At 42.2% G+C, this 27423-nt stretch overlaps 1 long non-coding RNA gene across 1 annotated transcript; it reads left to right on the forward strand.

Annotated features, from left to right (window-relative positions):
• The first annotated feature begins 423 nt into the window (after positions 1–423).
• On the forward strand, positions 424–27423 carry LOC311273001. Its single transcript, XR_014624630.1, has 3 exons — positions 424–450; positions 18861–18951; positions 27295–27423. It is a non-coding gene; the product is annotated as an uncharacterized lncRNA (long non-coding RNA).

The following is a 27423-nucleotide window of genomic DNA, read 5'->3' on the forward strand; positions in this document are numbered from 1 at the left end:
TGTCAGCAAATCTGTCTTTGTGCCCTGACTCAGCAGGTAAACAGTAGCTTTGACAGTTGAGCCCGACGCAGCGCATAATATCAATATCTTCTCTGTATCAACATGAAATGCTGTTGACGGTCTTCAGTTCGCTCAAATGAAGCTGTTAAATCAAGACCACAGATACACACTCAGCATATTCCTCTCTCACAGTCCCATTATACTTTCTCTTTCTTTTGTTTAAGCTGAGTTTCAGAGTCACTCTGGACTGACTGCAGTGGATTCAGATCACCTGTGTGCAGGCTGTGGAGACTGACTCCTGATTAATGAATGAAAGCAGCTTGGGGCATTCTCCTCTCAGCCAATCAGGGTGTGACAGCACCCTTCAGTGAAGGCTTAAGAGAGGTGGAGACCTGCACACCTGGGTAATCTTCTCTCCCTGACACACTGCAGACCTCATCCAGACCTCAGGTAAACCCTGTTGAGATTTCTTTGCTGTCCTTTGTGAGCGTTATACAACCTGGTTGAGTGACGATCAGAAGTCAGCATTTAATCAGATCACCTGCATCAGGACTGGGCTTATTTTGTGCAAGTGTGTTTGTGTTGCTTTCCTTTAAATAGCCTGACGCCTGCAGGTTTCTTCTGTTTTCTGTCTAAACTGGACCCTTTGATATCCAAGCCCCTCTGTACACCTTCAGTTTTACCCCATTTTGTTTTATTGGGGACTTTAGAGGTGATAAAAGAAGACATGCATTTCAGTTTCATTATCCCCTGAAGAGGCATTTTTGAGTGACTGTTTGCATCCTTATAAATACATATATTTTGTTAATGTTTGTATGTGGTTCGTAGGTATTTTCCTGCCCGTACCACCACGTTCTCACTGCGTCATGATCATCCTTACGCATCCTTTTAATCATAGCAGTGCACTTCACGAGAACAGATTCATGATTAACACCTCAACTTCATCCAAGTGACCTACATAAGAAGACCATCTTAATTCTATAGAGTTATTTAAAAGCCCGTCATCTGGTCGGATTCCCAGTTATCCGGAAGTCATAAAATATAAAAGTATTTTCATGGCGGAGTGCTGAGGATGTACTGAGGACGCGCTCAGCCTGAAGGAAGAAGCTGCTACGTGTTGCTATGCCACTAAAACAAAGTGTACTTTGTTTCATCATCGTCACATTACAGCTTCTGCAAACGGCTGAAAAATGGTTTTAAAAAATCTGTTCCTTCATTTCAGTCTCTTCCAAAAACAAATGCACACACTAGCCAGATCCAGATGTTTACGACGTCATGATGGACAGTTTGAATAAACGATCAAAATCGATGCAGCCAAACCTCGACCATCGGAAAATCAGATTAGGGTGTGTTATGCTCGTAGCACCTATTACAGCCTCTGGTCTGGTGATGTCACTTCTCTCCAACTCCACTTTTCTGGCACATGAAGCTGCCTACTGCTGTTTTAATGTAGCTTTCCTGAGCATCCCCTTCACCACCTGTTGTCACTCCCCGCTGTGCTGAGTTCGGCGTTTCCCTGCGGGGAGTGAGGAGGTCAAAGCCAAACGCTGTACGTATTCTACATTCGCTTAATAACTCATGTAATGTGGGCTGGCTGACGGTCACGATGTAAAACAATGCTCAGACAGGAGTACAGCGTGGTGATGTTGCATTTTCGGAGAACTCGCCCGGCTGAGCGAGCGTTCAGCCGTTTTGTCAGGACTCAAATTGAAGCTGACCGAAACATTTAAGCTGCTGCGGGGACGCCCGGCGAGGAGGGGAGATGCTTTCTGGAAGTGTAATTCACTGAAACAACTCGTAGGTAGTATCTGAAGCCTCTAACACAATAGAAACTGGGCTCATATAAATCATCGTGGGTATAGATGGATGTGTGTGTGTGTGTGTGTGTGTGTTCTCTGTGCCTGATGAATAAAAGCATCACATTACCATAAGCTAATCCTAAAGCTGCACATTTATCATCTGGAAAATTTAGACGGCAAAGCGAAAGTCAAAACAATCTATTGAACTACGGGGAAATGAATTACTTTGGAGCTCTGCCACAGAAACATGAATGCCTTCCTGGCCTATTTTAAAGGATTTTTTTCAATCTATATGGAGGATTACAGAGGACAAATTAAAACAAGCATTTGCATTTTTTTCACTTAAAACGCCTCCTTTGAACACAGTCGGTATTCTTGAGACATGTCGGTGCAGCTGCAGTACATCGTCTTTTTTTAGTCTCAAACTGCTGTGGCTGTTTTTTTTCTTAGTATCAATAATAAAGTGAGGAAAAGTTAATATTTTTTATGCATTCAGTCTCTGTGAATGAGATCAGTGTTTGGGCTGGGGGGTTGTTTTTATGAGTTCTGCTTTACTGAACTCTATACTAACGATGTAAACATCTTGGCCAGAGAAGACAGATGGTTTGAACAGAGGAGGCGTCCTAAGACATTATCACCCTCCCCAGACAGCTTAAACATTCACACCTGGGCTCAACTAGCAACCCACATGAGGGCCGGCTGGGTCCATTTTGGGGGAAGTCATGATTTCATTTTTATTCCTAAATATTGCAGATTGTGCGTTTTTTGGGGGGGGGGGGGGGTTGTTGCTTACACAGCTGCTGTGGTGGCAGAAATAATCACATTTGGTTTGGAGTTGAACAGAGGGGGGCAGTTGCCAGCAAACACAGTGATAAAGTGAAGTCCTGCGTGCTCTGTAAATGGTTCCTTGTGGAGTTTAAGTGCAGAATAATTTAGTCAGCCAGTTCCTTGAGGAAGAAAAGTGCATCCTGGTGCCAAGTGGTTAAGACGTTTTATTATATACCTCCAACATTGTGGATAGAACCATGTGAAATGAATGTTATCCTCCTCTTTTCAAGCAAACTTTACTCCAAACGAGATTAAATACTGCATTTATCACTATTGTCAGACACCTTCCGGGACACTTTTTGCTGCTCTAGTGAGTATTTGTCAGCAGTGCAGTGTATGTCGGGCTGAACTACTGTGTGTGTTTTATAATGAAGGAACATGTCACCCAGTGCAACAGTGGTGGCTCACAGATGCATCTCTTTAATAAGATTGGAGCAACAACACAGCTCTGTGGAGAGGAGGAAGAAGATGTATCAGGGTTTGGATGCACACAGAATGATTGTTAAAAATCCAGAGCATGGGACTGTAAAATAACCAACCAGGTTTTCTTGGCTAAGGGAAGCCTGTCGCTGATGCGGTCATGTTGTTTTAGGAGTGACTGGAAATCAACCTCTTCAATCCTTTTGTAAATTATAAGGATGTGTTGACGACATCAGCAAACAGCCGATGTTGCCATCTGTGCTAAAATCCTTCCTCACGCTACTTCAGACGGTTTGCAGTCACGATTATCCGAACAAAACAACTCCATAGTCTTCCACACTTTTCATGAATGAGGGGACAACAATTGACTATTTTACTGAGGGAGCAACAGGAGTGATTTATTTTTACATTTTAAAACCGCCCCACAGGAGAGTACACGACTCAACCTGCTGCGCACACAGTGAATGTTATTATTGAAGGTTTTTCATTTTCCAGTGATCAAATTTCAAATTAAAATTGACAGCCCGAGGAAACACTTTTGCATGCTGATCACAACTCCTCAGAAGTTGCTCCAAAGTGCCACCGTCGGCCAGAAAGTCCCAAGGAGACTTTTAATTTGCTCTCTAGGAAATTGTTATATTGTGAAAATCTGGTGGTTTACGGTTTTAGTGGTGTTTATTCAGCTCTCGGGTCATTTTTGACGGTGGAGGTGGAGTCGCTGCGTACTACATGATTGTGTTGTGCAAATACACACTTTTCAACAAGTCAAAACACAGGCATCAAAATGTACCAACACCTAACCAAGTAGTCACAACAAATACTGAGCATTTAGTTTTTTTATCGCAGCTATTTTGCTGTATTGCATCACGAGTGAATTTTTGTGGACATTGAGTATTCGTTATTTCTATTTCCTCCCAGAGTTTTATTTGGATAAAAAGTGCCTGAACTGTTCAAAACCTCTCAGCACAGCTTTAATTATTTAGAGTACAGTAGGAATCCCTTCTGTCAGATAAGAAACGTCATTTAGGATCAAATCTCTTTTGTAGGATTTAAACTTTTAAAAACCCTAATGGGATGTCAAGTAATTATTCAGGGGTTGTACATCCTCGCACGCAACGCTTTAAGTAGAAATAATAAGGGTCGTTTCATCCTCCATTTTGGGGGCTTCCTCTGAGTGTGAATGCCTTCGTCCAGACACACTTGGCTGAGAAATCGGTGACAGAAAGCCATTTGTGAAAACGGCACGTCAGCACTCAGAGGCAGCAGCAGCAGCAGCAGAGCAGAATGAAGCCGAAGTCTAAGTCCCAGCCCAAACCAAACACGGGCAGATCCTCGTCGAGGCCGCCTCGAGATCCTTCATAATCACTTTAAACTCCCCACGGGAGCAACTCCAAGAATACCACCATCACTAACATGCTTATTCACCAGATCATCTCCACATACAGCGCTGATCTATAGGAACGTCAACAGTGAGAGTAAAATGTCAGTTAGCTGCCGGTTGATGGATTGTACTTTTTATTCCTGCTCCTCAGTGCTGTGGTTATCAGCTGCTGTGATGAAGAGTGACTCCAGGCTTCCTCTTTTGTCTTGTCAATAGTAAATGTGGTTTAAAGTGATAATCTATGATGTTACTGTTTTAAAGTGGATGTCGGCTTCAGTTCTGCAGCTGATAAAACACAACAGGCATTCAACTCTGATGTCCATTTGGTCTGTCCTGGGAAAAATCCTGTGAATACTGACGCTGGGTTGAGGATCAGCTTGATCTCCTGAGCCACAGCTTGATATCAAAGAATTCTTGAAATACAGAAGATGATATCTCTGGTCCATCATGAGTTGTTATATAAAAAGATTAACAAAAATAAACATCCTTGCTACATTTGGAGTTGGTTTGAGCTGCACTTAGATCAAATTTCCACAGATGTCTCAGTCCGCATGTCTGAACATAGAAATCCAATCTGATCACTTAAGTAAATAAATAAATAATAAAGGTCTGATTTGAGAAACAACTTTGATTTGTCGGCAGACTGAACAAAGCTTCAGTTTGTCAGACACTTGACTTTGAGCGGCATCACTTCAAATCAAGATTGACTGACGGATTGCTTTATGTCGAGCGTTGGACCCACATCTATCTGACAACTCTTACATCATGAAACTTGATCCAGTTCACCAGTGGGACTTCAACTTTGAAATTCTTGAAGAGGTTTGATCTTAACGAGTAGACACGCCGGCCTTCTACTCCACTCGCTGTGAGGTTTTGGGTCTTTATTTTTTTATTTTGAAGGATCCAGTCTCATAACCATGTGTAGCTCCTGAACTTTAGGGTCTTAAACAGCGTGGCATCATCAGCATGTGACAGATAAAACTGAATCAGAACAGCCTTTAAATGTGGTTCATGTTGATGAAGGTTCTCAGTCATCCAGGTCATGGTAATTCGAAGTGCTGTATCGTAGGCAACTGGACTTTTTCAAGACGTTTCACCTCTCATCCAAGAGGCTTCAGTTTTAACTAACTGGAGGGGAGTTGGCAGGCTTTTAAACTCTGTGTGGGAGCGTCCTTACAGAGTCGTTAGCGCTACTTGTGGGTCGTTGACCCAACTGGCCTCTATGTGAGTTGGTAGGGCTAGGTGAGCCCAGGTGTGAATGGATGTTAAGCTGTCTGGGGAGGGAATGTGGTTCATACTTCTGTTTTGGAGGGACAGATACTTTAGCCCTAGAGTCAGCTTTTATCCTTTTTTAAATATCTTATTAGCTCAATGAATACACTTGTCAATTCAGAAAAATGTATTTCTCGTTCTCAAGTTCAACATTTTAGTTTTTAATTTCATGTGTGGCCGTGCAGACCGGTTTGTATACAGTGTGCGTCTCATGAGCAACTGGTGAATTAAAGGTCATCAAGCAGATGGCTTGAAGTACACCCTTTACATGAGGGACTTTGGAGCCATAAATATGCTTCGTATAATAAAAGCACAGGAATCTGTCCGGGTGGAATTGGCAGACCTTCAGCCTACATGCCTTCACACATACTATAACTGTACATACACTATAAACAGAAGCACATAGTTTTTCTGTCCAAGCTGCAATGTGATACATTCCAGACCAGAAGTAAAAAATCTGCACTGTGAATGAGATCCTTGTTATGTTCAGTGTCCTCGAGCAAGTGAATATACAACTCTGGTGCAAGATAACTGTAGTTTGATATCATGTTTAGCTCTGTGAATGAGATGTCTTGTAGTAATACCGCAATGTTTAGTAAGAAGAGAATAAATGAATAATTAAAACCAAATCTGTGATAAGAAAATGTTGAGCGTGGAGAGGCATCGCAGATCTCATGAGCCAAATATCATGTAATCCTAAACAATGTTGCTTCAACAACCCTTAAGACTTTCTAATTGTGTGGCAGTGCATAGACCAAAGTTCAATGCATGCAGGTGATACACCTGTCCTTCCCATTAAGTTCTGTTGAAAACAGATCTGTCCAAATACCAGGCGTTAAAAATGTCAGGTGATGTAGTTCAAAGAGCGAACAAGACCAAGCGGGGCGGAGGTTGGGGTTGATGGATGGGTTAGACGGACACCTAGAAGACCAGCGTTCGTCAACATTGACCTGTTGCAAACATTTCCGTTTTTTAGATGTAACATGTTACATCACGTACAAAGTTCAAGAGTTACGTGTTTATTTGTGTTGCTATGACTGTGAAGGCCACCAGTACGCACAGGAGATGCAGGGGACACAGGACGATAACTGATATCGGGGGGGGGGAAAAAAAATGGTTGAGTTAAGGATGCAGAGCCCTTGAATTTTTATGTTAGACACGCACCTTCCCCTCCAACCTGTCGTTTCAGCATTAAGATAAACATTACATACGGTCAAATGTACTGAATATAAGTACTTTTATTGACATTTGAAAAGTCCAAGTTGCCAAAAGTGTTTACCTTTTTTAGTATTATTGAAAATAAGCAAGTTAAGGGACTGACTCTATATCAAGTGTTGTGAACATGGTAAATAAGGAGATATTTAAGGAAATTAAGCTCTTCAATGCCTAACTTTGCCTATGAAAGCGAAACCCACAGAATAAGTATTGTTCACATCGTTGGTGTTAAACAGCCACTGTGCCGTTTTGAATGTCAGCCTGCTTCCTGTTTCTAGTCGCGTCTCTAGTTCTCAGGAGGAGAGCGAACATGTATCATTACTTTTTCATCGCCGTGCGTTATTTGCCATTTTGACTCATCACGGTCATTTCAGCCAGCCGAGCTGTTCCCAGGTGTGACTGCATGTTAACTGTGTTTGAGTGAAGCAGGGCACTATGCTGGAAAAGTAAATATATGCTCAGTCAATCCCCCTTAGATAAATGAAGGATAATAAAAAAATCTATCTGCGGTCCGACCGTAAAGTACCTGTATATAATCAGCGTTATTCAACACAGTCAGAGCCAGGAGAAAATCTGTTATTCAGCCAACTTTGATGTGGACCCATGACCGGAGCGCTAAATGAGATTCCCTCCAGGCAAAAAAGGAGATTTTTGGACTCCTGTATCCTCAGACGGGGCTACTCTGCTACTATAAGTCAACACGGATCAAGCGCTGTGGGCGGATGAACAACATGCATCTAGTAAAAGTGTGTTTCTCAGTAATCCCCAAATGAATTCTTCTTTTTTCTCAAAGACGACTGTGTGTTTTCTAAATTTTCCCAGTGAGGTTTGTTTCAAGGATCTGATTTGTAGGAGTTTTTAGGTTCTCATGATGCCACAGGTAGTGAAGTACGTTTTTCTAAATCTCCCAGCCTCAGAGGACGTATCGTACTTCTGGTGCGCATGCAAAGGCGTCTCTAATGAGGCAGATGGCTTCAACAACTCTCTCCAGCTTGACTGTGATTTCACCATGTGGAGGGGGCTCAGAGATACTTTAATCACAGAACATGACAAGGTCCTGGAGCAGAAGACGCTGTGCGTTGTGAAAGCTGGCTGTCAGATTTCTAACTTCAATGTGAATTTTTAACTTGTTAATTGTATCGTTCCTCCATTCTTCTGTAATTACTTTTCTTTCTTCCACTGCTCCTCTTCTCACTTTATAATGATACTTTTCCTCTTGTTTATTCTTTTACATCCCCCCTCTATATCTGCACCAGCTCCATGAGTTTTAATTTATTAATTTCTCTTTGGTCTAAGGAAAACAAATGATATGCAAATTACTGCTTGGTGTGTGTGTTTGCATTTTCTGCTTTCACATTCCCAACATGATTACGCACTTATTGAAAGTGGAATTCAGTCAATTGGGAAACCATATATGAAAATTAAACCACTGCCTTTGATTTGTGTGTATACATGTTTACTTTTTTTCTGCTTTGTGGGGAACAGTGTTTCTTACCCTCAGAGTGAGGACCCTTTTGGAAAGTTTGTTTTGACCTCACTTTTTCGAAGGGCGGTTCAGAAAATTAAGATGTGGTTCAAGGGTTAAGCTCAAATTTAGATCATGATGGCTGAAATGAGTATCCAGTAATGTCGTTTTTACAAGTATCATCCAAGTAAAATGTGTCCGTATCCATAGCTGGCTGAAGTTTATTCATTTAAGTTTATAAAAAATGTATCTGAAGCTCCGTGGTTTTCTAATAAATTATAAATATGGCAACTTCAAGCCCAGTCTCATGCCAAGGCACTTCATGGAAACATCAATCCACTAGAGGGCAGTGTGAGTGTCACAGTTTACCTTGTCTAGGCACAAAAGGTAAATGCATGTACGAAGGTGCAATACCAGCAGGGAGTGATAATGACCGGAGCAAAGGACAAATGGAGTAAAAAGAGTCAGAAAGTTCATGAGGAGGCCTGGATTGATCGTTCATTCGTAATAGTTTCTGAGGTTATTTTAAGCTAAAATAACTAAACCTAGCAGAGTAGTTTTCATGCTTTTATTCTGAAAGTGTAACCAGACATTTGCGTTGGAATGAAAATGATTTCAAAGGTAAATTTGGCCAAACGTGCAGTCACATGGTTGACGCTTGGGTCAATTACACCGTTTGGCATGATCAACCAATATCCATTTCAGGCTTTTAATGAACAATTAATAATTAGCCACACCCATTCAAGGCTTAAACACCACCTGGCCCCGCCCATCCGAGGCCCAGGTACCGATAGATAATTGGGTTGTTTGAACAGACATGGAAACAGACGAATGGTGTACTTGCGCCGCGCTTAAAAACTGTTCTCAGACTCATCGATCATCTAGGGACAAAAATAAGGCTATTATTAATTCTAAGGCTGACATTAGAATTGAGTTATTACAGTTGGGTTTAGACCAAGGCTGGAGAAAGCGTGTGTGGTTTCGTGATGTACTTGTGATGATTACCATGAGGGTTAGTGGCCAGGGAATAATGATGTAAAAGTGTGTGTAATTTAAGATGTGAGATGCTGCAAAAAATAAGGACCTGTTTGAGAATTATGCTGCGAGCAAACTCCATCAATGTCTGTCAATTAACCAATAGTGCTGCCTCTTCTTTAATGAAACTCTCTCTATTTCCCCTCCAGCCAGCGTCAGGGATGATGGATCTGATTTCCAATGAAGTGGTTGTGTGTGCCCGACAGATTGGCTCCGACGCTTTTTTTGTAACACTCGGCCAAGATGTGGTCACAGATGTGGATCTAGTCCAGACTCGGGCAAAAATGTACTTGCATGCGTTTTGAATTAAACATGAGGCGTGCTCGATTTGTCTTATCTTGTATGCGGACACGTGCACTTTATGAAGCCGTTTCGGAGTCGGCCGGAGTGGAAAAAATGTTAGTGATGCGTCCCTTGTATTGATCCGCACGGTCTTTGCGTAATTAAAGTCTTACTCGTTTTTCAAGGCTTAATATCCCTTTTGTAACAGATCTGCTGCTTTTTATCTGTATCAGCGAGAATCACAGTTTTACCGGGATACACCTGATGGGTTTAAGAGATTCGAGCAAACGGTACAATCAGTACAACTGTTGCACTGTGAGTACAACAGTGTTTCATTTACAAAACTACACTAAACATTTAGAGACCAACTGAAGTCAATATGTTGGGACAGGGACCAGAACCTATACTCATTTTTGGTGTTCATCCACTCGACAACCCATGGTCATGAAGTGAGAACTGCAGAGCAACTTCAACTTTGACCTATTGTACCGTTTGTCAGCACAGTTCATAGACTAACTATGAGCACAAATAAAAATAAATAAATATATTTTAAAAAGTTGATTTCTGGGCAGGTAGTTCCACAATGATGACAATAATGCTGCAGCAATAACGTATTTGTGTAGGCTAACCCTGAAGTTAGCATCGCCCTGGTTCCCTCGTTAAAAAGCCTGCAGGATTTTTCAGAAAATTAGTTAATTCTACTTACACTTTGTTCAGCAAGCTAATCTCCATAGATGAACACCACTTTCATGATATTTTTAAGTAAAAAGCTAATGTTAGGCTATAAACGGACTACATTGTGTCTTACTCTACTATAAATTGTGCTATCAACAGGGTAGAAAAAGTTTGAGGTAGAATAGTTTCCAACTAAGTTGGCCTGTAAAGTTAAACTAGTGAGTACATTGAGTCTCGGTGTACAGCATAATGATGTTCAAAGGTGCAAGAAAATTGAGTCTCATTCCCAACTTGTCAAAAAGTGACGCTTTGGGGGTTGTAGGACAGGTTGGCCGCCATCCCGAACTCCACTTTTTGATGAGTTCGGGAAACCAAGAGTGTCATTATTAGACGAGATGTGAATGAGACTCAAATCAACTTTTCTTACAAATGGCACCTTTAACGTCCCGACAACCTCGGTAGTCTCATTAAGACATTTGTTAGCAACTGCCTTTTTTTTGAAGGCACGTAAACGCTTTAAAATTCAATCGTGGGGTATTTACTGACAATTTTACTTTTTGTAGAACAAAATGTGAAAATCTCGAGACCTTATTTCAGGCATTCAACCCAAAGAATACATTGAAAAGACCTGTCGACTTCGAGACGAGGGAACTAGAAGTGGAAAAATGCTAACTTATTTCCTGCGGCACCGGATAATGTCCTCAACTACGTCCTGACAAATGACACAGTTCCCAGTAACTGAAAGAAACTGTTGGTTGACTGAGATACTAAAAAACATCATGAGACTCCACATCTTTCCTTCATATTGTAGCGTTGTGGTGCATAAGTTAGACCATACAGGGATTTTTATTTATCCAGTGAAGAGTGTGTGAGCGCTCAATACAAGCTGATGTCCTCTGAGCAGCCTGGGTTCACTACCCCGCTCAGTAGCACTGTGGCAGCTTTTCATTGTGAATAACCTACATTCTCATGACTGCTCTGGGACTCAAAATGGACTCTTTCAGTCAAGAGCTCGCCTCTCTCACCTCTGTGACAACTTTAAAAAGATGAATTGAGCAGGAAAGAACAAAAGGGACAAAAAAAAACCTTCATTTCCCTTAAGGAGCATATGTCTCTGCCATTTCGTTCCTGCAGTCTCACTCGGTTCCTTCCTCTTGGAAGAAAAAAAAAAAAAAAGGCACCCGTCACTGTTCTCTTCTCCGGTCTTTGGTTGCCTGCTCCCTTGACGCCGCTGCTCAGGATGTTTATAGATCTGAGGGGATCTGAGGGGACTGCGTGGAGCTGACAGCCATAGGAGGATTCAGGCGAAAGCGACTGAAATGGAGAAGTCCCGACTGGAGCGACGGCTATAATGGAATCAGTCACTGTCTCCGTGGAATAATGATCGCAATTAGCGGTGAATAAAGGAGATTACTGAAGGAGCTGCTGCTCTTAAGAGGATGGCTCATTTTCAGTAGACTTCTGTGAGTTCGCCACCCAAACGTGATGAATCAAGTCAAAATGTCCTCAAAGTATTTTGGGTAGATAAGAGTGTCACAGATTAATTCCTCAGTTTAAAGTCCGGCGGTGTCTTCACTTCTCTGACCATTAGGAAATTAGTCCAAACACTGAACAGTCCATCCAACATCTCTTCCCCCCTCAGGTTTGCTTTTGATGTGAAGCATCAAAAAACCCAGCGTACAGTATTGAAGTTTAATTTTCAAACGGTTGCTCCTCGCTGCCACCTGGAGTAGCTAGTGTGTGAAGCTGCTGTGTATCCTCAATCCACTCAGCCCCAGTGGATCAACACTGGTAAACTCAACACATCAAATATAAGAGGTTAAATCTGAGGTAAACGCACATGAAACTCACTTTGAGAGCATTTGATGTGATGATGCGGTCGTTTGAAGCAGGAAGTTTTACTGAAGATAAGCATCCCGACAGAACGGTCCAGGCTTACTGGTCAATTACTGGTTCGTGCTAATTTAACTGACAATTTTCTTATGAATAATGAGGATAGGGGCCTTAAGGAAGGACTCAAGGTCAAAATCTAGATCCACGATTATTTTGGCTTCATGGTTGCTTGTTTCATATTCTTAAATCAGCCCGCCCCCCCCCGTTTTGACAATATTCAAAATGTGATGTTTTATGGAAATGACACCTTTTTGGAGAAAAATATAGTTGAGTGAGTTTGAATGACACTTGATAGTGTATAAACCTGGAGTCGCTGCAGGGTTAAACAGGTTAATTTCACGCTGACATTTAGTTGAATGCTTACATGTTGGGGATGAAAATGTTTCCATCTTGAGCTCGCCGGCGTGCCACCATGCTACACATACTGTACCATCAATACAAAGATGAGGGTAAAAACCGTGATATATTTAAATTTTCCACTATAATCCTGCTTACTCTCCAGTTAACAAGGTATTAATGTGATGAGAATGGGTGACATTGATTTTCTGTTTATGTGGCGCAGCTGATTAAATGTGAAGTTATGTGGATGTAAAGGAGCCTGCACTCACAGCACGAGTCAGTCTGAGGTCAGCTGCTGCTAATGGAGCTGATGCTGCAGATTAGCTTCCTGTTTTCTACCTAGGAGACTTTCTTCTTGTGGATTTAGTTGTACTATGATTTTCACACATATCGGGTGGTGTTTTCTGGATCCAGTACATTTGATACTTTTGTTTTCTTCCTGTGTGAAACTTTAGAGGTGTATTTTGATCAGATTTAAAGCCACGATGATCAAAATCCAGCCATAACCTCTTCCTTACAACTACAGTGTGTCCCTGACATCTTTGAGAGGTGCAGCGAGACCTACACTCCGTGACAAAGTCTCAGCAGTGAGCCGAGTGATGACATTATTTACTGGTTTTCTGACATCTCTTTAAAAAGAAAATCTAAGATTCACATCCTTTTTTCCCCTTTATATCCAGGCAGCTGCAGGCACCGAGAGCAGAGGAAAACCCTGCAGCTTTGTGGGGAAATGATAATGTCAAATGTGCATGATGACGTCTGTACAGCAGCTTCTGTTTCTGGCTCATATTAACATAACTTCACTGAAATAAAAGCGTTTAACTACGCAAGATTAGACCTGAGTGAAACTGCGACAGTGGCTGTACTTCTATAGGAAACTCGCAAACCTTACAGCATAAAATGTCTTTTTTTTTCTCCTAATTGATCTTTGAGATGGATCAGACTCATCATCAGAGGGTATAATCCATCATACTAATGATCTGTAGTCATAAAGGATGGTTGCTTGCATCTTATTCTCAGGTTCAGCCTTTGCGTTGACCCCAAACACGTTCAAGGGATGTCCTTTACAGTGCATTGATTGCCTGCTCCCTAATGACACAAGCACCTAATTCATAGTTTATTCATGTACAGCCAACAAAGAGCAAACAAGAAGGTATCGGAGGTAAGACTGGATTAATATGGAATTCGCAACCACTTCAGTTTAATTCATTTCAGTTTATTAACTTAAAATTCTGCATTGAAATGTCTAAAAAACAAAAAGACCTTTGTTATATATGTTTTGTTGTGTTGTGTACTTGCATCCCAAATGTTTCCAACAATGTTCAAACCAGAGAAATCCACAAGTTTACTCAAAGTAACATTGTTTCATTAGGTCGCTACTTTCTGGATAGGGTAAATTTAAGATGAACAAAACTCTAAAACATTACCTCGTCAATCACATCAGATAGAATTTAATCAGTAAAGCAAGTTTGATGGCAGCAAAGTTTGTGCTTGTTCACGTCACTCATGCAGTGTTTATCTGCCCCAAATGGCCATCTTACTTTACGGTACCTTGGCTGTAAGCTAACGTTGGTGAGCAGAGCACACATTGAGGTCAACTCTGTGAAGTCGGCACTCACCGGAGACTCTGGTTCTCTCTCTGCTTTCCCCCCCTCTCCTCTCTGTAATGTTACGGTCATGAAGTAAAGTACACTTCCCCTCCAGCTCCAGTCAGAAGTCGACATTACAGAAAACAAACACCTGAAACCAGAGGTCAGCGCCGCGGACCGCTGCTGCAGTCAGGTCGATAAACAGGAGTGAAGATAAATCCACTTTTTTAATAACAATAGTTTAAAAGTAAACTCTCAGCTCTCCTCCCGTCAGTAAACGGTTCCGGATCAGAGCAGAATCTGAGGTGACTCCAGGTGTTTATTCTCCAGAAGGTCTGGTTCTGATCCAGACTCTCTAGCCGGCTCTGAGCAGCTGAGCAGTGGCTCCCCGCTCTGCCCGGCCCTCCACAAAACTCTGCAAACATCTTTTGTTTTGTACCATATTTTGAACCATTTAGTTTTAAATCAGTTGCAGATTTTCTGTTATATTAGCATTTTCTTCATTAGCACTTTAGCACAGCGCTATTCACTGTGAATAAAAGGCAGAAAAGGCAAAGAATGAATATTCATTTAATCAATAAAGTCATCAGTGTAACCTACAGAGTAATCAAAACTGGCTTAAAAATAAATAAAACAGAATAAGGTGGTGATTGAACGGAGCGCACAGCGGATTGTGATGAGGGCTAATAGAGTGAGCGACTCTCGGGCATTTAGACGAGCCTCGTCTTTAATCAGAGTACGAACTAATAACGTCTTCTGCTAAAGACACAGGAGGATGAAAGCCACAACACACAACCTCCTTTGTTTTATTCCATCACTCATCTCGTCCCCCGGCACATTAAGGCACTCGACGGCCCTAACAAGCTCTCCCACGACATTTACTTGGGCTTAATGGATAAAAAAATGTGTGTCTAAGTGTGCGGCGTGTGTGTGTGTGTGTGTTTGTTTTCCTCTAATAATGGACAGACACCTGGCTTACCTAAACACGCTACAAGCAACATCTGTAAAAGAAAAACTAGGGTGTTTGAATTATCCTCAGACGACCTTTTGATGTGCAAATAACAGGCGCTGCTGTTGGTACAATTAGTCCTAATGTAGGGAAGACTGTTTTTTTTTGAAGAACCTACATGTTTTAATGTGAATCAACAGTAAATTCAGGAAAACAGAGCAGATATTTTTCCCTTTAAAATGTTATTTTTACATGTAGCTTATGAATATTTCATACAGCGAGTGTTCTTCATCAAAGGTGTTAGTTTTTTTTTTTCTTTAAATCCTGTTTTGGGAAATACAGAAGAATTTTTTGCATCCAAAAGCCCAAGAATGTGCCTTCCAACACCCATTTCAAAACTATTTTATTTGCACATTATATCTTGTGTTTTTTGAAGTTATTTCTTGAAAAGCAGCTGAACCAAGTGACCACATGTGGCGTTTCACAAAGTCCTATCCTCTGAGGAGTTGCCAGATTTGCACATTTTAGTGAGCCTGAAGAAAAGCCATAAAAGACACAAGACACAGCATTTCTTTTTTTAAAAAACCCATTTGCCAGAATAAAGCAAAACCAAAGATAAGTTGTTTATGTCACAACTTTACGCCTTTTCAGAATACATTTTCTATTTCACAACGCTGTGCTTATGCTCTGGTTAGGTTTACATATAAAAACCACTTGGTTAGGGTTAGGAAAACATCATGGTTTGGCTTAAATATACCTGTTTGGGTAGCCACAATCATAGATTGAGATGGTCTGCCTGTAATAACGCCACCACCATCCCCTCCACCTCCATGATGTGAAAGTCGGCTAATAAACAAATAATGTGAGTTTGGTACAAATGTCTACCTTGGGCACATCTGTGGTTTGCAGAAACGTTAACCGCTGACATTACATCCTGGAGACTGGGCCCTTATTTTCCCTTAATTTTTGATAAAAGCTAAGCTAACCATTTCCTCTCCCTTTAGGCAAGGTTAAACATGTCCCAGACTGCATGTAGCAAGCAAATACTAATTAAATAGAACTTTTTCAAACTCGAAGTTGCAAAGTTTGCTTTAATAAGATGAGAAAAAAGGAGGAAAGTGGCCTTCATTGACCCCAATCCATGCGAAAAAGAAACCTGTTCTGAAAGGTACCCAAGAGCAGTGACACCTAATTATAAGAGGGACCCAAAGTAAATAAATTAGACCGTATCCAAACTGTGGTCAACCCAAACAGAGGAAGAATACCAACACATGGCTGCAGGGTGATGCGCTCCACCTAACAAGCAGCTTTTACATTTACTTTTTACAGTGTCCCAAATTTTTTGGAATTGGGGATTGAAAACATCGCCTGGGAATCGCAGGTTGGGTCAGACTCGGTCTCGTGAAACCACAATCGCCTCGACTATTGGGATGAACATCAACCATCTTCTCCGTCTATGGTGAAACTTCAAGCAGGCTAACTTTCTTACCCTACGTCGGCTGTTCCCATCAAAGAAAACTCCACCAATTTGCGAGAATTCGACACCAGCTTAACACGATACTTTCGACGGCGCCTCGGAGCATAATATCGTATGGTGTAGTGATGTAGACTCTGGGTGTTTGAGTATTCCTTTAATGATGCAATAGCTGCTTCAGTGCATGTAGCCCTCTAACGCTTTATTACTGAAGAAATGTGGAGCTGATGTCTGACTCTGAAAACTCGAGTCAGATGTGAGAACTGCAACACTACTACTAAAGTGTGACAAAAGCTGTGTAAACCTTGCGATTTCAATAACCATCACATTTTCATGTCAAGCCAACAAACCCCATCTGACTGAGGCTTACAAAGCATTTGACACATTGTAATGGCAGCTTGTGCACCACGGCGCGTGGAAACATCGTTTCTTTTCATTCACAAAGACTTCCAGCTGGCAAAGCTGCCAGTGAGAAATGTAATTTTCCAAACCTCCCAATCTGAGATCTGCTATCAGCCAGTGATAAGCTTGGAAAGCTGTTTTCTAGGATCCCCATTCAGGAATAGACGTTCTGGCTCCCGATTAATCACTTTCTGCTCTCTCAGATGGCCATTGATAAAAAAAAAAAAAACCCCAACCAACAAATTCAAATCTCTCTCTCTCTCTTGCTGCCATGAAAAAGACTTTGTGAATTAAATATGAACACAACCTGCCATACGGACACACGAGTGGGCTGAAGAGGATGCTGACAAGTTGGAGATGTGGACAGACAGGCAGCGGCAGAGATGGGAAGACATTAAAACCGGCACCAAGATGAAGGAGCAGCGGGGGGGAGGCAGACAGTTTGACGGACTCAGAGAGACGGACAGGCAGGCAGACAGACAGCTGCGAAGGTCGACAGGTTCGCCTACAGTGAGACCGCATTACCCCGGCAACGGACAAGCGATCAGTCATTCACAGACCGCAGAGTCCAGTTCAGTCAATCTTTATTGTCCCCAGGGGATAATTAGGAAGGGCAAACAGGCAGACGCATGGGCAGAGAGACTGTGAGGACAGACAGGACGACAAGGACAGACAGACAGACATGCAGAGGTACGGCGGCTCAATGCACTGCTGGACACTCAACACACAGTCCGCCAGCTGTAGCCACGCTGCACGCCACGCTGCACGCCACGCTGCACGCCACGATGCCGCCGTCAGAACAACTGAAACTTAAAGCCCACTTCAACATCGTTCCAGAAGAAATTGGGTTTTGTGTAAACTGTTTCTGTGTACATGTGAAGTAAATTGTCTGAAATTTTATTTATGGGTTAAGTGCTCCTATAAAAGTCATTTTATTCTCACCCCCTCAAAATATTCTGGAGCTCCACAGCAAAGCAGTGTTGCAGCGTTCTCCTAAACAACTGAAGAAGCTGGAGGCTAAGCTGTATAAATCACACTGGAGTAATCACATTGATTTATAAAAGACGTTATTCACACCCATTTCGGACAGGCTTCACGCTAAGGCTTTTAGCTTAGCAGCTACTGTGAAACCTTTGGCTGAAAAATGGATCTAAATAACATCTTTTAAAATCAAATTGGGGTCTGAGGGCTTGCAGAGAGTGTCTCATAGTGACACTCCACATCTACTTCTACTACTACAACGTTTTGTGGACTACAAAACTAGAAGTAGCTGAAGCAGAAGAGGAGATCTCTGTGCAGCCAAACCAACAGAACCAAACAGTCGAATCACATCTGGACCTGAACCACAGTCGAACATAAATTGGTTGACAAACTGCTGCCGGGAAGAAAATAATAAGCTGTCTATGGCTATGCTAGCAGCACGGCTCTAGGGATGGCAGTCTGCTCGTCCACTTAAATATTTCAACAACTACTTGATGAATTGCGATTAAATATTGTACAGACATTTATGGTGCCTGGAGGAAGAATACCTATAACTTTAATGATCCTCTGACGATTTAAAGTGAAACATCTCGACGACTATTAAATGAATAACTGACATTTGCTATAGGTATTCAAAGTCCCTTCAGGATGAATGCTAAAGACTTTGGTGGTCAAAGTAAAGTATCTCAACATCTAATTAATGGATTGGCACCAAATTTTAAATGTACATTCGTGGTCCCCAGAGGATGTATTTCTGACTTTACCTGTAGCTCCACCATGAGTTGTTTTATTGAAAGAAACTGTTGGATGGATTGCCCCTTAATGTCACATCTTCATGTCCTGTTTATGACTTTCTTACAGCTCAGCGACGTGATTGTTCATTGCAATGGCTCCCTGTGGACATCGCCATATGCCACTTTAGTGGACATCGCCATTGTCCAGCTATGCGAAGGTAAGTGGTATTGATTTCCAGCTACAAACTGTCCTTGGGCAAGATACTGAACCCCACATTGCTGCTGATGGCTGTTCCATTGGTGTGTGACTGTTCGAGCGTACAGATTTCATTGGTTGGTTAGGACAGGATTCGCTGCATCGCTCTTGACGAGCAGGTCGGCACCTTGCATGGCGGCCTCTGCCATCAGTTTAGTAATGTGCATGTGACTGCATATATGTGGTAAAGGTTATCAGCACTTGGACGGTATATAAATGCAAGTCCATGTACTGTTTACCATCACCAGGTTTTAGTGCTGGGAGGTGTATCTTGTGCATACTGTATATTTGATTTGGTCCTTTTGAATTAATAACTGTGTCCATAAAGGTTCAGGCTCCTTTTACTAAAAAACGTGTTAAGCCCACAGAGGCCACCGCACTTATAGTCAAACATGTTCATGAATATGTGTAGATGCAGAGAGGTCAGAGGGTTAATGTGTGACCTGACAGGCGAGACAAGTCGATGCGATCGACAACCACAATGAACAACCCCTTGTAAATACACAGTCTGACCTTTGATCCCGTCTGCCTGTGAGTGTCTGTGTCATCTTAATGCAGCATGGAAATGGGATCTCTCTCATTAGCAGGCTGCTAACACACACACACACACACACGTACAAAGTTGAATTTAAGTAGATGTGTGATGTGACGCACACACAGGAATACTTCCACGCTAACATTTGGAGGAAGTGCACACAGATGGTGCAACTAAACACACACACACAAGCGAAGACACAACTGCAGACATGCACACAAACACTACACACTCTTTCCCACTTGATTAGCATGAGCACCTGTCCGCCTACAGCAGCACACGCTCCAACGTTCATGTTTACTGCTGCCATACGGACAATACACAGAGCTATTACAGCAGCTCGCTGACGAGCGACAAGGTAATTTCCTCCTCCCTCAGGCCTCCTATGAAGGGAAAAATAAACAATGCATGGATGCCTCTGGGAGCCGCACAATAGACCGGAAACAGCGTCTCATTCCATTCGCTGCTTGTTTTTAACGTGCATTTGAGTTTGGATGGTTCTTTTTCAAACTCTCTTCTCAATTTTGATCCGATCACTGGCTTTCACGTCGAAGTTATCATTCAGAGTTTCCTAAAACAAGTTGTGCACCACCAATCCCAGTTCAGGACAAATCATAGCTCATAGTACGATCAGGCAGACCCAGAGTGACCACATCATCAAGAGGGTCGATGCATCAAGTTTAGTTGCCAAAGAGACAGAAAAGAAACTTCATTGCAGAAACAGAAATTGCTAAATAAACAATGCAAGAGTCCAAAATCAGCAGCTGTCCTGTCAGAAGCAGACTGTCCTATAGTGTCTCAGAGGACGAGTGGCAGTTTATAAACCACTTCTCAGCAGGGGAAACGAGGACAGACGCTACAGGTGGGCTAGAGAAATGATAGATTTGTCGGTAACAGAAGGGCGTATGTGTGGAGACCAACAGGAGAAAGTAGAAAGTGCCATAATTAAAGCAAAAGCAGGACAACCAACCAACCAAATTCCCAATAATTTACATTAATGCATGAGTAGTAGTAATCTAAATATATAATTCACAGGAGACGTTTCTCTGCATCGACTGCTTTGGTTTCGGTACTTCAAGTACACACTAGTGTATGTTCCAGATGACTTGTCACTGGATTAATGAAATATAACTAAATCTTTCATGCTTGACATTCATAGTGCAGAGAAACAACAAATGATATGACTCTGATGTCGTATAAACATTTTCCGTGTGTCTGCAGGTGTGCTCACCTGACTGACTGAGTGTGTAGGTTGTTCCAGGGAGCTGATTGGTTCTGGCCTTAAAGCTTGTGATTTAAAATGCCTGTGCTTCCCCCACAGCTCCCGCGGGCTCTGCTCTCCTCACTGATATGTTTCTGTGTGAAAGATTTTGAATAATCCTTTTTTAAATGTGCTGCAAATCCTTTATGTCTGATGTTTCTGAGGAGCTGGGGAGAGAGAAGTCTCATTTTTCCATGTTGCGCCAGGGTCTCCCTTCAGCTGGGTCGTAACAAAATGAAATGTTATCAGCACGTTGATAATTTTAATAATTAGTCAGCATTTTATTTCTTAACTAGGACTGATTTTTATTGGAGTTCATGTGGCCATTTTTCTCTTTTGTCTTTTTCCTTCTTTGCAGTGAAACTCCACTTCCATAGAAGTGTCTCTACAGCCATGTTTGCAGGGAGTTCAGTGGGGATTATTTCTTGTAGAACAAAGCAATCTGCCCTTTTCCACTATGGTGGTATTACAGAAACAGATAAGGATTGGTTTGAACAAAAAGCTTCAATAAAAATGGATCCAGTAGCATCTTGTGGGATATAACGGGAGAGGAAGCAGATATTCTATCCTGCTTTTGCAGTATTCCCCCGTAAATCTATATAATTTTGAGTTTGATATTTCTGATGGACCCAGACCTGACAGACGGATATATCTTCACTCTCGGCGCCTCGGTCATCCAGAAGGTGCCATATTGCTTCCTCAGTTGGAAGACGGATTTACACACTCCGTCGAGCGACAGTCCATGATTCTTGAAATCCAGGAGGGTGTCAACATGTCCGTCCTTGGCCGGCCTAACTCCCCCGCCGAGCGACTCTGCGTGGACTTTGTACCGAGGCCGACGTTTGTTACGCCTCGTCAGTTCGCTCTATTGTCAGGCACCACTGCGTTCTGGCCCTTCTCTCTCTCGTTAATCTTGATTAACATTCTGCTGGAAGCCTTTCATTACCGGCTACCTCCCAAACACCTGTGGTTCTGGACCCCCTGACACATCTCCATCAATTCCCCCCGGCTAACGGAGAGGATGAAAGGAAGAAAGAACAGAGAGAAAGACATAAAAGAGGCAAAGTAATCGCACATCATTTCAGGTTGTTACAGTGACAGAGTAAAGGTTAACTAAACTTTAGCTTCAGAGTAGATTTTTGTCCATTTTCACGTACAAATGTGGGACGAGTTTCACCGCAGATGTTTTCCCACAACAGTTTTCTTGTCAGAGTGGAAAATCCTCTGAACACGTCTGTCGTGGGACATCAAAACTGTGCACTGAAACCAGATGAAAGAACATCTGGAAGCAAATTTAAAACTCATTAACCATTTTTACAGAATCTGAATTTTGCATTTGAGATAAGTAAACTTTAATCTACCACTTTATGTGTACTAAAGATAGAGGTGGTGGACATAGTACAGTTTCTGAGTCGTTCTCTGGCTGGACACATTTCATGCACTTCATGATCCAGTGCATCAGTGGCGACCTCTCGCTGTTGCACCTCTTCGCTCCTACAAATCCTCTGTCTATTCAGTGAGATTTAAAATGATGCTGCACATTCACAGTCAGTTTAACGGCAGCTGTGTTTGAGGCGTTGAGGTGCGAGAAACACAGTTTGACACCTGCTCACAGAATGATGGATTGCAACAAAATTCTCAGGGACATTTTGAAAATGTGGCAAAAAGATAGCTTTCTTCTCCTTTAGTCTTTTTATTTTTTAATATTTGGGGAGATGCAGACTCATAACTTCAGGTCAGGGTTTTTAAATGTGCATTTGTAATAATCTGTATTTTGTCTGACTTGATTTGTTTTGGTGCAAACATTTTGTATAGTGCGTCTGCAGCTGAATATCGAGATAATGCCAGACAAGAAGACTAACCAAGGCTTTTTTATTCCATCCATCCATCCATCTTTAATCCATTTTTAATGCTTCTTGTCGAGGGCCACAGTAACAGTGGCAGCAGGGCAGGCAGATCAGCAGGCGCCCTCTTCCCCCTGCAGCCTCCACCAGCTCCCTCCACCTAATACATTATACAACATATACAATAAACACGGCAACACAAACTGACAGCACAGGTATATTTTGAGTTGAGCGGGAATGTGCCGAGGTTTGCACTTCTCGGATGAAAAGAAGTTCCTGACAATAACACGTCACTTTTGTTTTTTTTAAAAAACAAGTTCAACACACTCGCTCGCCTCGTGGCGTTCATTTGCAGTGCGTCCCGGAGCCCATTATTGCCTCTTCTGGGCAGAGGTAAACGAAATGAGACACGATCCCTGTACAAACCCTTGTTTAATCTTCTAGCGATGGGAAAAGAAAGTGCTGATGTGGAGAAGTAAATGAATCCGATACGTAGCAGCTCTCCGGCCTCTGAAGGATCTCGTGTTTTGTGCCAGGAATAATAACTTCTAAAGGAAAAAGAGCTTCTACAAATTCATAACCCCTGCAACAAAACTTTTAAAACTCATGCACATAAATCTGCAGTGTGTTCTCATTAAGTCAACAGGGAGCTGGAGAAAGTCACACGGATGGTCAGACAAGGGTCGAGTTTCACCGGAGTGTTGCTTCACTTTAAATAACTGCAGTAAAGCCACAGAGAGTTGTTGGGAGCTTGGCTTTTTTTTTCTGATTACCAATGTGTAGCTGCTTCTGGACTTCTGTGAGTCCATATTTTAGACTGGTCTGCAACAGGGATGGGAACTGATGAGGATTTATTGATACCAATGCTAGTATCAATTCTGCCTGTTCTTTATTGATTGCCTTTTTGATTCCTGGTCAGTTCTCCATGTGGTGCTGATGTTCAGAATGGAAAAAAGTACCAAAACGTCGTCATACTTGAGTAAAATATCTGTCTTTACGCTGATGAAACTTTCTTTTATATTGTTACATTATTAACGTCAAGTCTGTTCACCCTGCTGCCGTCTGACAAGCACAGAAGTATTATTTATTCAGTAGTTTGTGTAGTTGAGTAACTGCTGAATTCTTCCCCAAGATATTTCTGCTGGAGTGAACAGAGCCGAGCAATCTGACATGGCAACCCTCGTTTTTTAGTTTGGAAAAAAAAAGTTTAAATATACCCAGAATTCTCAGCATCTTAGTCCTACGCAAGTCCAGAAATATACGTCTTTGTGCAACTGATACATTTCAACTTCTACCTGAAGTCTTATATAGTCATCAAGTCCATCTTTGTGAAATCGGACCTGAACCCAAGTCGGACTTAAAGCTGCTGTGAGCGCTTCTTCCTGTCTGACACACAGTAGCAGCAAACAAGAGGATCCTGCTCAGTGATTACTGTTGGACTATAGAGCTGTGTAACACTCATTTAAATAAGTAAAAAAATATCACTTACAGCAGCTTTGAGTCACTATGAATGAAGACTTTGGAGTTGACTGCTGTGACATTGACTCCCTAAACGCCCGACTCGTCCTGACACTTCAAAGCTAAGACATTTAAGTCTCAACCGTTCAGATTTTAGGAACATTAAAACACTAAATTATAAGGCAACAGTCAGATCTTCAATATCCATATACTGTATTTATGACCGACGCAGTGAAAGAGCCTCGTCTCAACTACGTATAAAAACAAGTGACAGTTTTGATTGAATGTTGTGTTACTGAATGATTTGCAACTTACACTTACACTTAAACTTACACTTACAACGCTCTGCTTGACTTTTTTCAGTCCTCAGTGCAAGACCTGATTTCAACTCCTCCATCTTTCAGCTTTGCCAAACTTTAATTGATGTAATCAATAAAGCCCCATTTTCAAAAGAGAGGAAGCGTGTAGTTGGAAATTAAAGGAAGGTCTATTAAAGAGGTAATTTATCATCACTTTTTCAGGCAGAAATGTCCAGTTGTTGACTTCTAGCAGGGCAACTTTATTTGAATTTCCATTATAATGTCAACAGTAAGGTGTAGAAACGTAATATAAAACAATATTCAAAGACAGAGTGAGATCCGATGAAGGAATACAGCAGTAATGGAGTAATTAAACACTCCAAGTGTGATAATAAAATAAATAAAAACACTCATCATTGAAAACACCAGCTGGAGAGAGAAGTTGACTCAAAATGAATAAAAAAAGACCCAAAGGCGAGTCTGTACTCCATCACACCCCACGGATGCGGCCATTTTGTGTGTTGCTAAGGGGCAGTTTAAACCGTTTTCATCGCTCTCTTTATTTCCTGTCGACACTCTTGAGTGGACGTTTTTCTGTGACGGGAGGCGGTCGAGCTCGGCGCTCTACGTACTCGTGATAAAGGGAAAATGCCTCTGAGGGGACTCCACCATTCGCAGCAGATTTGGGGATTCCAGTTAAAGTGGAGGGGCGGATGGGCAGGTGTGTGTGTGTGTGTGTGTGTGTGTGTGTTGTAATGAGTGCAGCTGCCCCGGGCCCGGAGCCCAGAGGAGCACACGACGCAGAATCAAAATCACTTGAATTCGACAAGCACAACTAATGAAGAGTTTCACTGCAGAGGAAGACATCTGTCGCTTGAATTAGTGCGAGCGTTAGTAAATCTGTTGAACAAGCACGCGACGACAACACGGCACACTCGATCCATTCAGCTCCACTTTAACCACCCCGAAAACTTTTGAAGGCTCACTCAGGGAAAGTTGTAAAATCCCCACTATTGACACTTTTTTTTTACCAAAACTGTGAAATCTCTCTCTTCCTCATCCAGTTTCCAACGAGGACTGACATTAAGTTTCACCTCAGATGAGAGATTCCTTGTCTGGACACAAGTCTTCATGTTTAAACGACCACTCTGGTGGTCTTACACCGAATGTGCGCAGCATCAACTGACATTTATTACATAGTTTAGAGCTGTTTTGCCGACGTCTTTCACATTTCTATTCACAGCCCAGTTAGATGTAAGAGATGCCTCCCCTGCTGTATTGAATATGACGATCCTCTGTCATTAATCATCGTAACGTCACCACAGTCGATCTCGCAGCACAGCTGTCATTAACCTGTATTTCGTTTATTTTGTCTGACGACTTTGTGATCGTTAAATAATGATTTCTTGTGCAGCTCAGCAGCTTGGTAATGACCGCTGGTCAACATGGTATTTATGAGCCGTGTTGCAGAGAGGGAGAGAGGCCGTCACCCTCCATGTAACATTTATCTCAGTTACCATTAAATACCTCAAACCTTCGACTTCGATGAAGAAGAATGAGAGTATAACATAACAACGCATGTCAGATTTTGCTGGAGAGAGTATCAGCAGTACACTGACACTGAATCTTGTTAATAGTGTCCATTCAATCATACACTACTACTACTACTACTGGCATGGTTTGTGCACGGCCCAGGACAGGAAGACTCAACAGCCGGTGACTAAAACCACCCAGAACATCACTGGTACCATCTCCAGAGCATCATCATCGGTGGAGTGAGATGTCTGCACAAAGCCCGATGGACACGACGACACCCACACAGCTACAGTCTGTTCACCCTGCTGCCATCCGGCAAAAGATATATACATATATATGAGTATCTGCTGCCGTAACACCAGACCACAGAGCAGCTTGTGATGCATCACTGCATAATCGTTACTGTCCAACACTGATGTTGAGTAGAGCTGCAACGAAAAGCCAAAATGTCAAACATTTGTTGGTTCCAGCTTCTTAAATGTGAGGATTTTGCTGCTTTTCTGTGATATTTATAACGCTAAATGAAAAATCTTTGGTTTTTGGAGTGTTGTTGAAGGAGCCAACACATCCTCATACATAAGTGATGGAATAGGTCGATTGCCAGTGATTTTAAAACAACATTTATCAACTTTCAACACGACCGTAGCAGCGAGAGCAATTGGTAGTTGCAGCCCTCAAGTTAAGATCGTTAAACTTCTTGGTAAAGACTGTTTAAAGGCTCATTTTAAGCCTGTTAGCAGACAATGGATGCTGTTGTTCGTCTGCAGTGACAGTCTCGAGCCCACCGGTGTGTCCCATCCTTCAGCTCAGCCTCCCAGCTCTGCTTCTTCTTCTCCTCCCGGTTGCATTTCCCTGCACACCTGTGGCAGTGAGTCGTGCTCAGAGTCCTTGTCCTACCTGCTGTATTTACCACCAGTGTTGATTTACAAGGACATCAATACTCCACAGCATGCTAATGCTCTCAGCGGAGATTTACACTGATGTCAATACACAATGCTAATGAGGTTGGGTGATTGTTTGCCGACAGCGTGTCATGACGGCTCGCAGGAGATTATTTCAGGGGCAATTTATCAAGGTGTCCTCTGCAGCTAAACAGGTGAAGCTCGACAGTAACGCCGCCGGAGTGTAAAGCTTTAATTCCCTCAAAAGTTACTGTATTTTTTTCCCGCCGCAGAGCCGAGCGCGTGCGGACGTGCCTCGGCGAGGCTGTCGAGTTTTTTCATTAAGCACTACTTGAACTGTACATCTGAAAATGGCTGACAAATTAATTTCTAAAGGTCAGCAAATGGACCCAATTTGCTTCTCCTGCAGCTACTTTTCAATTCAGTTGCAGCGGAAGATTGATTTTTCCATTTCACATTTCCTCCAACAGGGACTGCTGCTGGAAACTTCTCTCTCTCGTTAGCAGAATTACTTCACTGGTTTTCCTCGGAGAGCTTCTCATTACCATATGTTTAATGTATGGTTACATCAAGAGTATTACTACTATTAAAAAGTACGT

Source organism: Pagrus pagrus (assembly GCF_965226575.1).
Source record: "Pagrus pagrus genome assembly, chromosome: 17".
NCBI lineage: Eukaryota > Metazoa > Chordata > Actinopteri > Spariformes > Sparidae > Pagrus > Pagrus pagrus.